We start from the raw sequence: 12,727 nt of genomic DNA, 5'->3' as shown, positions 1-12,727 counted from the left end.
CGCTTCAATGAATCGCTCTATGTTCCTGGGCTGGGAAGTTATTATCGCATGTATCTAATTGTCACTCCTTTGTATTTTCCTATGTTCTTGTTATCTTGGCGTGGTCTCAACACCTGTATTTCCTCCTGTATAACCAACACTTGACCTGTATTTAACATCACGCAAGGACTTATCATAAGCTCCGCTTGTATATGAGTATAATGAAAGAATAATAATAATAATAATAATAATAATAATCATGAATTACACAAATGTCACAGTGTCTAGAGATTTAGTGAGTTTATCTACTATTATCTGAGTGATAAGAATATATTCTAAATCAATGACTCTCTGATTCAACTATTAATATGAAAAATGAAAATATACTTCAGATTATAATAACTGCTATCTTTATAAGATCTATAACATTTTTATTATCAGTAAGAATCTGTATCAGAGATGTAGTAATAGATAATTCTTAATTATATAGATAAGCATTTTCAATAAACCTGTCTTAAATTCAGTGAATTATCTTATATAGACCTTCTTAGTAAGATACTTATACAGATATGTTATCACTATATAAACTTAACAGAGTGTTTAATCATGAAGTACTGCTATTGTAAAAAGAATATAATTAATAGTATTAGTAATAACAGAAGTATAGATCTCTTCTCTAGAATTCTTCTTAAGTCAGTTATTACAAATCACTTAACATGATTTTCTAAGAATATTATCAGAATCAGTATTCAGATTCATGAGCCTATGTTTCTTAAGAAATACTTAATAGTCTGAAGTAATCAGTTCATCTCTCAGAATATCAGATTTAGAGATTAAACTTTATATATTATATCTCTTCAGATCAGTAATCTTATATTATATAAACTTCTTTTAATAATCTTCTATCTTCTCTAGCTGAGATGTGATATTCTTATAAAACTTCAGAAGATTATCTATAACTAGACTGGCTGCTGAGATCATGAATTTCATATTTAATCTCATTTGATCTGATTTCATACATTTCTTGGCGTGAATCCCGCTGAGACTAATCATTAAATAAACATACAAAGTGACTATATATCAGATCTCAAAATGGAATCATGACTTGAAAAAAATGAGAAAGTGATCTCATTTGATCTCATTTAGTCTCATTCTTGACATAAAGTTACTATTTTTAGACATTTTAAGGTTTTTTTTAGACTATTTTTAATTTTTTAAAAAGTAACACTTTTTGGTAACACTCAAATGAGATTTAAAGTCATTTAAAGCAATAAAAATAATTTAAATTGAGAAGTGAAAATCATGGTCTCATTTGAAAAATGTGACAAGAGTAGACAGTAAGTCTCACTGAGACAGTATGAGACTACTATCTAATGTTAGAACTGTGTAATGAGATCTGTCAAATTGATAATAAGACTATCAAAAATTCTGGTTCTGATCTCAGACACGGTCACACAGTCAGTCTATCTGTAACAGAGCTTGAAGTGTAAGTAGTCAGTAATTTCACAGACTGTAATTATGTAAAATTCAGATCATTAATATCAGAAGCATCTTCATTATTAATTAGATAAATATTAGATTTCAGTTCATCAGTATTATTAATAAGTGTCACAGATGTAATAACTGATTTCAATTTTTCAGTAATCAGAAACCTTATATCACTACTGATAATAATTCTGTCAGATTCAGAATGCTATAGACAATATATTAATATATCACTGAATTCAATAATGTAATAGAAATCAGTATATGAAGAGAGCTTATCTGCAGACTTCTGAGATTTATACAAGTGAATAAAAATCTCTGTACTCAATCAGTGAAAATGTCTCATATTCAACAGAGTATTTATAAGTGCATATTAAGAAATCTTATATGAACTTAGAATCACAGAAGTCTCTGCAGTAGAGAGTCAAAATTTCAAGTTATAAAGAACTGTAGATATGAGAGTATTATTAATTATTACAATTACTGTCTCTAGAACATCTGCTCAGAACTTCTTAGAGAGATTATCTTTCAAAAGAGCAGCTCTAACTCATCTCATGATAGTGTAAATTTCATATTCAGAAACATCATTCTGATATGATAAATGTAATACTGTTGATTCTCATTTGATATCATATGAATTCATAACTGTGTGTATATATGTGAATTGAAAAACATTATCAATATCAGTCTGTAGAAAAGCAGGGGCTGTATACCTGAGATTATTCATGAATCTGAGCCATAACTCAAAGTATTGAATAGCCTCATTTTTGAACTTTAAAAAATATACTCAACAGTAGCAAGTTGCATCACAGATGATAAGTATTCAGTATTTAATTCTCTGACAGAACTCTAAGAGATAATCAGAGAGGTCTTTCAATGTACATCTATCATCTATAAGATTAATATAAATCTTCTCAATGAGTCAAATAGATCTAGGCATTAATATTTTCAAATAATCTCATATTATACCTATCTTGACATATTTCTTACAAAAGAACTTAGTCTTAGAATCTTTAATTGTGACTTCAGTATGAAGATTCTTGATTATAGCAATTATAGCATCAGTGTGAATGTGACTGAGATCACAGTGTCAGTTCAAAAGAGTCTTTGTTATTCTTGTATTCTTAAGACCTGTATTCAGAACTGTATAATTAATGTTATTAACAGTAGTAACAGCAGTCACAGAAAGATCAACTTTTCAGTTAAAATCATACTCATGTGACATTGTAATATACTTGACTGTCTTGTTCAGATAATTGAAATTCTTATTAAACTTTTATTCATTGATCTTATATATGTTGTTCTGAGTAGTCTGAACTGTATGAAAAATAACATCATTCAGAGCTCTGTAAATAAAAAATGAGAGAATAGTGAAAGACAATGTAAATCAGAATCTCTAATCTTCAAGCTTTATAAATGAGAGCAGATTAACTGTAATATTAGAAATATAGTAAATATTCTGTAAGTTAATATCATCACTCTCAACCTTCAAGATGACAGTTTCAATCTTCTTGATAAACTCAGTTCTCTCAGTCACAGAATCAACAGAGATATTATCATTAAAAGATTTGATATTTGAAAAAGAATAAAACTCATCTGTTATATTCAGGCTTACACATGTGTGTAAATACCAAGATCTAGAGAATGATTTTTCAATTACTGTGAAAGAGAAATAGAACTCAATCTTTATAATTACTGCATTTACTGCTGATTGAGAACTCATTAAGTCATTCTTCTTCTCTTTCTTCTTATCATGATTCTTCTTATTCATCTTCTCTTTCTTTTTATCAGAATGTAAGAGGAAACACCTGTTAATAGTATGTCTATATCTTCTGCAGTGAGTGCACTTTCATACAGATGTGCTTTTATTCTCATCTTTATTCTTATTCTTTTTCACAGTCACAGAATCAGTCTGAGACTGCTTTTTTCACTCAGTGATAATCTTCTTGAATGTACAATTGATCAGTTACTTTATCAAATTATTAATATCAATGTTAACAATGAGTTTCTGACTAGTGGAGAAAAACTCATTCAAACATATCTTAACAAATAGTCTTTGATAATCTTGCAGATTGTTAAGAAAAAGATCATGATATACATTCTCAGTACTCTGACAGAGCTTCTTGTGACAGATAACAATGTAATTCAAAGGTTGCTTAAGCCAGCGTATGATTACAGGTGTACGCCGGCTTCTTATATAGTGTAATATCATACGCTAAATTAATTAGTAGCTACTATGACCTCTTTACACTTATAAGCAAGTTTGAAAGCAGCTGTATTATTATCTGATAATTGTATGTTCTTTCAAATCACATTCTCTCTCATCAGATTTGATCACACTCACATGACTATGACATCTACTCTAACTTCATGCAGATTAGTGTGTCACTAGTGTTCATAATCTTGTAATCTATTTCTAATTCAGCTAGTATTCTGTGTATACTCTCACAAAGAAACTTTCACTATATTACATCTCTTATTCAATAACTTTTCTCATTTTTCAATCATCTTCTTCATCATCATTATTATCAAATGCTACTATTATTCAAGATTTCTATCTCTTCTTCTGTTTAACTCTTTCTATCTGTCTGTCTATCACATTATATGTGTTTCTGACAATGACTCTCTGTTCTTATAACAAGTGTCATTGTAGTACTTATACTGAGCAGTTCATTAGTAGTAAGTGTAATATGTTATGAAATATAATCAGGACTTGTTTATCTTCTAACAATTATCAGAATGTATTATTATGAATGACACATCTTCTTCATCTTCTTATACACTCTTAACTGTTTTTCTTCTCAGCAGGTTTCTGATTGTGTTTTCTGACATGATTTTATATAAACACAGATGCTGATATATTTGTTTTTATTTATATAGAATCTTCATATGTTGACAGATCTGTGTCTGCTGATGATAGTGAACTCAATATTGAATCATTGATTAAGAACTTGAAGAATGTGATAATAAAGAAATTATCTGTATTATGTATAACTGAGTCTTCTGTGTCTCTTTCTGCTCTCTCTGTTTCTTTCTCTGCTGCTCTCTCTTAATCTTCTACATCTGTCTCTGTATCTGATTCTTCTACTTCTGCTACCTCTGCTCTCTCTGATTCTACTGCCTCTGCTTTTATTATCTGCTCTTCTCATTTCAAGAAGATGTTATATACACTTAATGAATTATGTTTCTCAGTATATATACTCTCGCCCTTCTTACTGATCTCTAGAACAATTTATTATATAAAGACTGTATATGATATAACTATCTGAAGCTCAGCTGTGAACACTGATTATTATGTTTATTTTAAATATTCATGATAAGATAATTATTCATTTATATCAGAGAATTACTTTCTCTCTCAACAGTGTTAAGATTGTAAGTGTTTTTCTTTTTCATCTTTTCTTTCTGACACTGATTTTTTCATTCTTAGAGAAAATTATTATGAGTTTTATTATATATAAAGTTATGATGTTCACAGATATCAAGAAACTTTTCAAAACTGTTAAATTTAATATTACAGATATATCTGCTCTAATGAATATCTTTGAAATAATCAATCTATATCAGTCTATTCTTTAGCATTTATTATCTGACTTCATGATGCAGGTGAAGAATATCTGTGTTTTCAGAAATAAGAATATAAATGTCATACTCTTTTACACCTGCAGATGTGAGACTCATTAAACTTATCTGAGATATTATTATAAGAATGAGCTGTTTGCATGCTATGTTCTACTTTCTGTATTTCTCTATGTTTCTCTCTCTCTTTCTGAGAAGCCTTGTGTGTGTTGTAATTATGCATACAATTCTAAGATAAGCAGATGTTCATTCAGTAATTATTATCTCTGCTTTTGTAGTTTCATATACTAATAAGAGTTCTTAGTTGCTCCGGTGTCAGAGATCATTTTAATCAAAGATGATAACATTATCAAGACTACTCTCTTTCACTCTTACACTTCTTCTATCACTTTCTCTTCCTTCTCTCCAGAGAAGGTTGTGTGCATATCAGATTATAAGTGTTTAACTCTGAATAGCTTCTGCTGTCATTTGTTCAGTTCTGTATCTTCTTCTTCTGTTTCTTCTGTCTCTGTTTCTTCTGCTCTGACTTCTGATTCTGCAGATTTCATACTCTTCTTCAATTTCTCTACACATATATGTACACATTTCTATATTGGCATTTCAGCCAATCTTGTGATAAATGACATTAATGTTATATGCAGAGTGATAGAGAAATCAGAGATATGTATAATATTATTATAAGAGCAGCTTATAGCTCTTGAATTTCTTATGAAGCTTAAGTTTTAAGATTTCCTTTATTTTTGATATTTTTCAGGTGACATGATATTGAAAATAGATTAAATATGTAATATATAAAAATGAATGAAATATATATAATAATATTTGTCTTTTTCAGCTGACTCTTACAGTTGATAATCAATTCATTATCTCTTTTCTTTTCTTACACTTTTTCTTTATCTGCTAGTCACTACTCTTACATGATCTCTATATTATTATTATTATTATTCTTCAATTATAGATGTATGCAGTCAGAGACTATGATATCTACCTGAGAACTTTTAGTTCTCAGGGTTTTTTCTATATCTGTAAAGTTAACTATTATACATTCATCAATTTCAGATATGCAAAATCAGAAAATTCCAGCTCAGAATATAAAAACTGTTTGCAAATTGCAGTGTTTTAACATCATCTCATACTTTGAAACCATTTGACAATATCATGACAAAGGAAAAGAGAACACAGTCTTAAAGATAGACACATTAAATAGATAGATAGAAAGTAATTGAAAGAAAAAGATAAAATAAAGAAAGACTGTAACAAAACAAATTATTAAAAGATAGTATATAGCTGTTTTAACAGACTATATCTGGTTGATTTCCTCCTCTTCATATTCAGATAATTCTGAATTTAGCCATTTTCTTGTAGCTGCTTGAGTTTCTGATAGAAAGTCTATTAAGTATTTAATTCCTGTCTCAGTTGAGAATAAGAATCTCATATTTAATTGATTTAGATCATACTTCTCTTTCAATCTGGCTCTGAGACTATTGTATAATGCACAGTGTATTACAATATGCTCAGGATTCTCATTTGTATTACAGAATGAGCATTCTATTGAGTCAAATCTATCATCAAATCTTTGTATATAAGATTTGAAATAGTCATGTTCTAGTTTCAGCTGTATTATAGATGAGAATATTTTCTTTTTACATTTAATTAAACAAGATTTTCACTTGGGCTTTATTTCAAATCTTGAATAATGTATACTCTTCTTTTGTTTCTGCCAGCTTTCATTTCACTTGTCTAAACAAGATTCTTTTATTTTTCTCTTTATAAAAGACCAGAACATAATTTTTTGAATAGATCTGCTTAATTCTGCACTCTTTTTTGCAGCTGAATCAGCCAATTCATTGCCATGAATATTCATATGAGCAGGAACTCAGTGCAGATGAATAATCAGCTTTGATGTTCTTCTCTTTTGAATTTTCAAAACAGAGTTTAAGATCAGTTCAAGATTCATTTGATCATTATAAATCTGACTATTTCTAAGTCTTTTTAAAGCAGCTTGACTATCAGAGAATATTCATACCTCTTTCAAACAATTTTCTCTTCTATGAGATTTTATTTCAATGAGTTTGAAAGCTTTCACTATTGCAAATAGTTCAGTATCAAAGACTTCACATTCAGAGTCTAGATGTCAGAAATCTGAGATAAAATTGATATTATCTTCAGTATAAGCAATGCCTGCGCCTAATCTATTCAAGTTCTCATTTTTTGAGTCATCTGAATAAATCAGAATAGAGTCTTTTATATTGATTGTAGAAATTCTCTTTGAATACTGTTCATATTCTTCCTCTTTTGATAGTTCACTTATTTGTAAATCTATAAGAGATTCAAGCTTTTCTCTTCAGGGAGATAACTTCTCATGATCAACTTTTTCAACATTTAAAGAAGAAAATTGATTTTTAATCAGAGAGTATAGTCTGTACAGTTGAGAAGGCATTTTCTTTGAAGAATTATTTTCATTTCAATCAAGAAATCTATTTCAATCCAGTTCATTTCCAGAGTTAATTGATGAAAATGAAGAAGAGACTCTTTCTCTGATTATATGATTTGAGCTCATCTTTACAACTCTCAGAGCATAGTTCATACAGGCCTTTTCAAATCTAATAGCAGGAGAAGGAATTGAAGCTTCCATTTCCATTGCTTTAATAGAAGATGATTTGAATGCTTTCAGAATTCTTCTCAAGGCTCTGTTTTGCAGACTTTGAAAGAGTTCAGTGAAATTCCCTTGATTATTCTATCAAATTTGAACTCCATAATCAGCTACTGATGTAATACAGGCTATATATAACTGTCTCATAGCCTGGAAGGATAGACCTCTCTCTGTATTTGATAGTCTGATTATGTTGTTCAATAGTCTTTCTGCCTTGACAGTTCTTTGTTGAATGTGATATTTAAAATTCAACTTGGAGTTTAACCATACTCCTAATCATTTGACATTTACACTGGGTTTAATCTCTCTATTTAAAAGAGTTAGAGATAGTTCTTTCTCATTGAATCTAGAAAAGACAATGATATCTATATAATACAGTGTTCTGTGACTAGATTTAACAGCTTTCATCTTTTGTAATTCTGTCTCATGTATTATACTGTCTCTCTTCACCTGCTCAGATTACTACAGTGAACAGCTTATCAAAATTAATCTTACCTGATCTCTGAGCATTCTCAGAGATTGAGATGACTTGATCTTATGTATTTATAAATATTTCAAATAGTTCATTCTCTGTGATCTCTGTAATTGAACTGATGTAAACAGTTAAATTCAACTCTGAATTTCTTTTTCCTCTCTGATCTGATTTACATATATATCTGCTACTTTGAGATCACTTTTTACTGTATTACATCTGCTGTCTGCAGCATGTTATTATATGATCAGCTACAGTCTTATCACTTATTAAAGTGTAGTATTCATCTGATTTCTTCATTACTTCTCATTCTTTTCTTATAAATATGAAAAGATTGAAATAAGTAAGATTATCTGATTCATAAGCATCTATGATTTCTCTTACTTTGTGAGACTTTTCAATTATAAGTCTCTTCTTTTACAACACTGATAATAGTGCTGTGAAGAGGCCCGGTGGCGTAGTGATTAACTACACTATCATGAAGCCTCAATTAGCGGCCTTCCCCCCGGGGAATGAATATCAAGAGATGGCAGGTTCGAACTCTGCAAGAGCTATCTTAATCACAGCTTTCACTGTTAAGTTATAAAACAGTACTGAAGACCTCTGAGTGCACTATAGTGAATCAATGTCAAGCTTAAGATGTTCATTCTGAGGGTTTCTGAGCACTAATTCTCACTGATCTTAGAGTTAACAGTCTCTCAGGCACTTCAAGTTAGATCAGTACTAGAGTGATTGAGATCTAGAATACTCACAGAATAGTAAATCATCATCAAGCTTAACTGATCAGATCTCATTCTTCTCACTCTGAATACTTACTTTCAGAGAATGAGATTTAAAAACTATCTGATTAGAACACTCTGAGTCTAGCAAGAATCTAGATGAGACAAGATCTAGGCATTCTTAATAGATAATTAGTGCAAGCAAGATCATGACAGTCAATTAATAGACTGAAATGCCAAGATTGACAGTCAGAAGATTAGAGACTTAACTAGAATTAAGTAGCTCTGATATTATTCTTAGTAAGAATCTCACTTATAAGTAAGCTAGTTACAGAAGCTAGCTGAGTGATGACTCTTTAGAGAGAATAATAACCTCTGAAGCAGGTCTGAGAGAACAGAGACAGCAGTCAGTTATATAGAGTGTTAAAATATGTATATAGCTTAAGATGTAAACTGCAAAGATCTTATTCTGTAGCTCTCTTTACTTTATCTTTTTCTTTCAATTTCTTTCTATCTATCTATTTAATGTGTCTATCTTTAAGACTGTGTTCTATTTCTCTTTTTCTTTGTTATAATATTGTCAAATGATTTCAAAGTATCAGAAGATGTTAAAACACTGCAATTTGTAAACAGTTTTTATATTCTGAGCTGAAATTTTCTGATTTTGCATATCTGAAATTGATGAATGTATAATAGTTAACTTTACAGATATAGGAAAAACTCTGAGAATTAAAATTTCTCAGATAGATATCATAGTCTCTGACTATATACATCTATAATTGAAGAATAATAATAATAATAATAGTGCTGTGAATAACTATAATCTGCTTGAGTCTTACATCTTTACTTTTACAAGTCATGAATTATTAATTAAGTTATATAAGATCTGTCTCTTTGATTCTTTCAATGTATATATTCTCAGAGAATCTGATTTGAGTATTTTATATAACTTAAATCATCTAGATTGAAACTTCTCAGAACTCTTATTATGTATAAGAACTTATATTCTTATCTTAAGACTTGATTTCTTAACTAGTAAGTCTTGTATTCTTTTCAATTGAATTGCTCAGTTCAGAAGTAACTTGTTAGCTTTTACACATGTGTGACTGATCTCTTTCAATCTTGATTCTGTGTCTGTAACTATTGCATTCACAACTGCTACTGCTGCATCTATGACTGCTGTTTCTACTGTGTTTACAACTGTTATATCTGTGACTGTTGCATCTAGACTGACCGTGTGACCGTGTCTGAGACCAGGATCAAACTTTACAGTTATCACATTGTCTAAAAGTATTACTTCTGGTCATGATTTGTGTTCATTACATTGATCTCAAATCATATTATTTCAAATATTAAAGGTTTCAGATTCACTTTTCAAATAAAAATCTAGTCTCAGATAAAGAATATATTTGAATTCTTAGTCACATTTTCATTCTGATCTCATTATTGAGAATGACATTAAATGAGACTATGAAATTACTTCTCACTTACATAATATCATAACATAGTGCTCATTTGTTGAAAATTCAATAGAGAGTATTATCAAATATCAGTACTTTTCTGAACACAGATTATAATTCATATAATTTTAATTATGAAAAAAACATAAAATATAAAAAACAATAAAAAATAAAAAACAAAACAAACACAAGAAAAAATCACATTAAAAAAAAAAAGAAAAGAAAAAGAAAAAAATAAAAAATCAAAACAAAAAAAATCAACATCACAGAGCTGCAGCACTCTCAAAATACTCACTTCTTAGAGTCTTCACAATATTCATTACCAACTGTGTATCTCTTATAGTGAGAATAACACAGCTGTGATGAGTCATTATCTTAACATTATCTAATAAATAATCAGTATATATCTGTATAAATGTGAATAATTAGAAAATATACACTTAAAAAGTATGATCAGAGTGAACTCTGCTGTCACTTGAATAACATCAAGAATAGAACACTGAAATCAATGATTTCTCTTATTAATTTCACAGACAAGATGTGTGAAGATGATCTTGAGAAATATAAGATTTCTCAACTTCTGATAAAAATGAATCTCATGAAGAGACTCTATTTTCATGATATCAGAGACTGAGTATTATTAAAAAGTGTTACTTTTATGCAATGTACATGTACTTACTGCAGCAATTCACTCTCTGCATATATAGTCAAGAGTTGCAGCTTTCTCACATCACATGACTCTCTCTGAGATGCTGTCATCAGTTTGCAATTCACATAGTCTTTCAGTTCAGCACACACTGTGTGTATACAGCTCTGCATGCTGGGGCTGTGTTAGTTATTATAGCCTGGCGTGGTACTCGCTTTTCGCAAGCCATGTTTCATTTGAGAGAGGAAGAGAAAGACATGACTGTTGTTTTATTAAGAAGAGAATGAATAATTAGTATTATTGAATTAATTTGATTCATCTGCATTTAAAATTTGATTAGTTTATACTCTTCAATTTGAGAGTTTCTATAAGTGTTTTAATAGTTTTCATACCAGCTTGAACTTAGTGATGAGTTGAAGAAGAAGAGAAAAGAAAGAAGAAAGAAATGAGAATAACTTATCTTTATAAGATAAAAACAGAGAATCACTGTAATCATTCTCTCTAGTAACAAAGATCTGTTTTCTGCATGTATCTCTGATATAGATTATATGATAAATGCATACAAAGAATATTAATAGTGTATGTATTGAATGAAGATAATATTGCTATACAACACTGTAGTCATTTCTGTACATCTCTGAAAGCTGTTAATAGTTTCTTTATCTCTTTATGTTTGATAAGTCAATAATATATTTCAATGCATTTCTTCTTTCATTATCATCATTATCATTATCATTATTATCATCATTATTATCATTATCATCATCATTATCATCATCATCATCATTATTATCATATCATTGCCTGTCTTCACTTCTCTTTCAATACTCATTAAAATCAATTATGTCATTCCTCTTTAAATATTCTGTGGTCCTGTGAATCAACAAGGCGCGTGAGCGCCATCACAGATTGAAGAGAGAGAAGAAGAAGGCATTCAAGCACAGAAAGACAGATTATAAGACATATTATAATGCCTTGAAGAGACTCTGTAAGAGAGTAGAATGATAACAATTTTAAGTAATACTTCTGATAGATTTAGACTGAACTAAGTATAGAAATAATGCAGATGACACTGCTCATAAGAGATTGAAAAAGAAGACAGTGAAGAGTGTCATACAGTAGCAGTGAAATCAGAAGAAGTTCTGAGAATGATTTGAGACTAAGATAAAGAGAGAGAGAGAGAAGAAGAGTATTACTGTAAATAAGCAGCAGCAGAAGAAGATTGAGAAGATATTAAAGTAGAAGACAAAGAAGTCAAAACTGATAAGTTTTTTATTAAGAGATAACAATTTTTGATAACACTTCTGTTCTCTAATTGATTAGCAGAAGCTAGCAGAGAAGAAGAGAATTGAGACCTTGTTCAGATCTTGAATGTGCTTCATGATTCAGAATATCAAGAAGACAGCTCTGCTCTCTGAGTATGTCAATCTGCTTACTGCTGAGATGGAACCTGAGACAGTAGATCAGAAAATGCATGATTTTGAGATGCAGATTGATCTGACTGAGAAGAAGTAGTGAGAACTCTCTTCTAAGAAGACAGCAGAGAGAGATTTTGAGATGATTATCACCTCAGATAAGAAGAAGAAGAAGAAGAAGAAGAAGAAGAAGAATGAGAAGTAAATTATGAAGAATGATAAGAAGAATGAGAAAGAGAAGAAATAGATTTTTTTCTTTTTATATTAGTTAATTATAAGTTTAAGTTTTTAATTATTAATAATTAAAATTAATTTTGAG

Source organism: Blastomyces dermatitidis, assembly GCF_000003525.1.
Source record: "Blastomyces dermatitidis ER-3 genomic scaffold supercont1.2, whole genome shotgun sequence".
NCBI classification, from domain to species: domain Eukaryota; kingdom Fungi; phylum Ascomycota; class Eurotiomycetes; order Onygenales; family Ajellomycetaceae; genus Blastomyces; species Blastomyces dermatitidis.
Note: the sequence above shows the minus strand (reverse complement) of the source record.